Source organism: Sitodiplosis mosellana, unplaced genomic scaffold (assembly GCF_009176505.1).
Source record: "Sitodiplosis mosellana isolate CC-2019 unplaced genomic scaffold, AAFC_SMos_1.0 Smas_scaffold_4041, whole genome shotgun sequence".
Lineage (NCBI taxonomy): Eukaryota > Metazoa > Arthropoda > Insecta > Diptera > Cecidomyiidae > Sitodiplosis > Sitodiplosis mosellana.
The window spans coordinates 2,669-7,721 of record NW_022599283.1 but is presented as its reverse complement, the minus strand read 5'-3'; the positions used below and the strand labels follow the sequence as shown (position 1 = coordinate 7,721).

The 5,053-nt window shown below is 36.5% G+C and overlaps 1 long non-coding RNA gene across 1 annotated transcript; it reads right to left on the bottom strand.

Annotated features, from left to right (window-relative positions):
- Positions 1-3,847: 3,847 nt before the first annotated feature.
- LOC129572050 (uncharacterized) lies at positions 3,848-4,362 on the bottom strand. Its single transcript, XR_008688386.1, has 3 exons — positions 4,119-4,362; positions 3,976-4,053; positions 3,848-3,912 (listed from the first exon to the last, which is right to left on the bottom strand). It is a non-coding gene; the product is annotated as an uncharacterized LOC129572050 (long non-coding RNA).
- Between the last annotated feature and the right edge of the window lie 691 nt (positions 4,363-5,053).

Below are 5,053 nucleotides of genomic sequence, written 5' to 3'. Positions count from 1 at the left end.
GATATCGCCGTCATCACGATCGTCGGTGTCACTGATTGAGAGAAAGAAAACATGAATTTCACCGAAAATTTAATATTTTTCATACAAATCGTACCTGTCAATATCACTAATGCTCTCTTCGGCAAGACCTTGGAACAAATCTAGTTCCTCAACGGTTAAATCCATGTATAAGTTTGACATGGCGTTCATCTTCGCGGTAATTTCTTCCAATACATGCTGTTTTTCTTCATCTGTTTCCTCCTCTTCAATTTCTTCTACATGAAGCAGATTCAAGTTTTCATTATGCTGATGAGCCAGAAGTAATTTTCGTCCACTGTATGCTTTTGGGAGAACCGATCTTTGGAGTTGGCAGTATTTCACCGCCTCGTCTCTATTCACTGTAAACATTCACTCGTCTTTATTCAGTTTTTTTTTTATTAATATAATAACTTACCAAAGTATTTATTGATGCGAGCAATGTAGCAGGCATCTGTGCCTTGTTCGAAATTGTTCACCAATGCCAATTTGAAATTGGCTTGTTTTGTAAAATTTTCTGAATAGAAAACCACATGTTTTTCGGACGAATTTACTCCATAGTTTGCATGCGCAGAAAGATTTAGTTGACCAATCCAGTGAATTGGCACAACCAAATTCAACTTTGACACCTCCAACGTTACTACGGCGAACATTATTCTTGTTTTTTTAAGTAAATTTAATGAAAATATTCTTTTAAAAAATCACATTCAAACGATTCGATTCAGTTTGCTTGTTATTTGTTCCTTGCACTTGTTCACACTGTTTGTAAATGTCAAAACAAAATACAAAAGAGCGGTATGAAGTTCGAGCAGTGAACGCATCCATTCACATGTACTTCTAAAACTGTACACGGTATATAGACAAGTATATACCGTCGCTCTGTATATACAATGGTATTGCACACATTAGTCTATCCGATTGCAAGACTGCTTCTGAGTAGATTGATTGAACATACCAAAAAAAAGAAAACAAACGATTCCCCAGTCACAAATGTTCTACCTAAAATGCGCGATTTCAAAATTGTACTGAATCGTGTGGACATAAGTTTAGTGAATCAATTATTGAAGTCAAATGTAGAAAAAAAAATTGAAACCGAAGTCAAACTCAGTGAAGATGAATCTGTGAATCAACATTCGATGCAAATTGGACGTCGCGTATTGAAGTCACAAAACCAGAATAAAGTGCCATTTATACAAAAATCTCGCATGACAACAAGTACAACAGGTTAGAATACCATTGATGTAGTTGTGCTCTCTTTTTCCTGCCTCTATGTCTATCAATTTTGTCTCGTCATCTACCTCTATGCTGTATTGAAGTCATTTCAAATAACATTCATTTTTATTTCCAGACACAGCCCAAAGAGGCGATGACCAAGCGTCAATTGGGGAGGGTTCTGAGCGAATCATCAGCGCAACTCCTCAACGAGCTTACAAAAGAACGAGAATTGATACAGGTCAGAATACCATTGATGTAGTTGAGTTCTCTTTCTCCTGCCTCTATGTCTATCAATTTTGTCTCGTCATCTATCTCTATGCCGCATTGAAGTCATTTCAAAAACTATTACTTTTTTTTTCAGCCAGTAGCAAAGTGAAACGAATTGAAGATGAAACAGTGAATAAACAGCCGATGTCGATTCGACGGCGCGTGTTGAGGTCGCAAACTCATCATAATCCGACTGACTTGCGTCAAGAACTTGAATATACAAACCCCCAATCCATTCATCCAACAAAACGTCGCAAGTTGGAGGAGTCACTCACAACTCGACAAACAATAGACACTCCACCACAACCACTTAAGACACCACGCACCAAAAGCCGTAAAATTGTGTCAAATGTAGTAGCATTAATGCCATCCTTACGTCCGTTCGAATTGGTCTGGGCAAAAATGCGTGGTTTTCCGTTTTGGCCTGGTATTATAGAGACATACGAAGTTGGTCGAAGCAAAATAATTCATTTTTTCGAAGGATTCAATACCTATTCATCGGCATCTGGACCTTCCAAAAAGCTCTATAAGGCGGTAGAGGAAAGTAAAATATTTTTATTTGCAGAACAAAAACCAACATGCTTCATTTGCGAAATGTTAAATTTGAAACGGACTATGTAAAAATCTTTGTGAACAAGACTTTGCAGTTAATAAATGGCTAACTATATATATATATTAGATAATCGTTTTGTCAATTTGTTTTCTTCCACCTCTATGTTTGTTATCAAAGCAAACATGACCTCTGCGTTTGGATTGAGTTTGGATTGTGAGACATCATAGACAGGTTCTTTTTGGTCGATTGGCAATTATAAAAATAATTATATTTTCCAGAAAAGTATACCACTGAAGTTTTAACGCAATTGATTTCACAGAGCGGCATTTCAAAATGTCACCTGATATCTATGAAAGGCGTGATAGTAGATTACTCCATAGAGGTAGAGTACTTCGTTAGTATATGGAGATGATTTAAATTGATCTACTATATGAATGTATATAGTCTTTGAACATCTACGTTAGTTATCTCTATGGATCAAAGAGTATGAACGAAGGAGGTGGGGAGAATTTTTTTCGAAATGTCGAATGTGTTATATGAATAAATTCAGAGCAAACATATGAAATTGAACTTGTTTTTGATGGTTCATTATCTACAATGAATTTTATTTGATTCGATATGATAATTGACGTTATTTTGTTTTGTTTTATATAACTAATAAGTTGTAAACGCTTGACACGAAAACTGTATCATCTATTAACTATACTTAAAGTTTTTGAATTTGTTTATATTGCTGATAGTTTTTTTATCAAAACCAACTCTATGCATGAGCGGTATTAAGTGAAGAAGAATGAATAAAATGTCATGAAGATTGAGACTTAAAGTACAACAGATTGTATGCTCGTCTGTCCGCGATTTCATACTTCAAAACCCACGACAGCTTTCCGTTCCACATTTGCAGATCACCTCTGTATTCGCCCAGTCATAGTAGAAAGTTATCTCCTCATCCTGTGTAATTTAAAACAATTTAATTGTTGAAAAACGATGCAAAGTAGAGGCAACGTACCGCAGTAATTCGGTGTAAAGCGAAAAAACCAATGCAGGTCTGTGCTTGGCCATTTTTATGAACAGTCCATTTGACTGCTGCTACATTTGGGTTACACGAATGATTGATGAATCGTGCTTCATTTCCATACGCAGTCGAATCAATGAACATATTATTTTCGATTCTCAAAAAGTAGTAATTTTGATATTTATCAGCATCAGCGCGATGGAAACGTCGCTTAAATTCCATAGAGTTGATAACTTCTCCCATGTACTCTATAACAAATTTCCCTTCAGGAATTTCTTTTCTTGTAAAAAATCCCAATCCTTTGTGTTGAGTCGGTTTGATTTCAAATGAAAATTGGCTTCCCCGGCGAAAATTCTGATTACGACATTTTCCTTTGGCTGAACAGGTATCCGAATTGCATTCTATGTTCATTGAAGCATTATAACAGCTACCTCCGGCGCTGCAAGGCGACACATCGCTTGCGGAGCAATTGCATTTGTAGAGATCACTTTCTATCAATTTGACTCGCAATATATTTTCTGTTATTTTCTTATAATTGATTGAGGCATTATTTGCGCGTGGCCATCCTAAAAAACATATAAATTCATTAACTTGAGACAGTGTGAAATGACTACGCTTTCTCCATAATTTTTGTATCGAGTGTTGCTTTATTTTTGAATGAATAGACCCACATTTGAAAAAAAACCATATCTAAGTCAAAAGTTTGTTTTTATTGATATTGAACGAATAAAAAAAATGGAACATTGATTTTGTCAATTTTGGTGAAAGAAATTGTTATTCGTCACTTAGATTCGTCTTTACCATGACTCTGGATGATCGTGTTTAGGTTCAAAGCAACGCCAGTCAAAGCCTAGAAAAAAAAGAAAATGTATTAAAAATTAAACGAATGACCCGTTTCAAAAAGACTACTTACTTCTACGGCCGCGTTAATTTTTCCAACAAATTTCGTCTTGATGATTTCGTTCAGGTCCGAAGCAACGCCAGTCAATGTCTAAAAAATAAAAATAAAATGTATTGAAAATTAAACGTATGACCCGTTTCAGAAAGACTACTTACAACCACAGTAGCTTCAATGTTCTCAACGGATTTCGATAATTGCATGAATTTGCTCTGGTGAGCTCCACTCCAGCTGGAAGAGTTTCAGCCTTGGGCTTGGATTTCGATTCAGTGTCAACTAGCTTCGACTTAGAGCGATCTCGACGACTTGAACGGGTATGCTGACGACTCGAACGGTATTTGGAATGTGAGCGAGAATGGGTGTCTCGATGGCCTGAACGGTGCTTGGAACGTGAGCGAGATTGAGGACTGCGATGAGTAAATTTTTTCGAATATGATCCGGATAGACAACCCGATTCGCTTCTGTATGAATGGCTCTTTTCCCCGTCTTCATCCACAACTGAAATGGAAAAAGGAAAGAAAAAGTTGACAATCGAAATAAAAATGTCATAATTACATAAACTGACATTCTTCTTCGTCTTGACACGTTTCTTTACACTTGGCTTGATGAGCCTCCATGTTTCGCTTATTGGTGAACTCCTTTTTGCAGGTTCGACACATGAATCTCTTTACTTTGTTGTGTTTTGTTTGAATGTGGCGCGATAAATTTTTGGCCAGAATTATCAGACCACATGAGCATGTCAAAACTTGAAAAAAAATAAAATCACGAGAAGATACATTAACATAGCTGTTAACATACCGCTGTTCAAACCATGAAATATTCGCAATTTACCTTTTTCATCGTCCTTCTTTGTCACTTCGGCTTCAGCGTTTGTTTTTTCGTCATTCAATTCATCATTTTTTTTGCACGGGCACTTCTACCACCTTTGGCGGCGCCACGACCGCGAACACTGGCTCTACGATCGATGCCTCGACGATTATCCATGCTACAGTTTTGAATATATGAAAAGAAATCAAGATTTTTGAGAATATGTTCGAAATGCAAGTAAAAAAAATCAATGGTCAGCACTAATTCAATGAAATAACAAACGTAT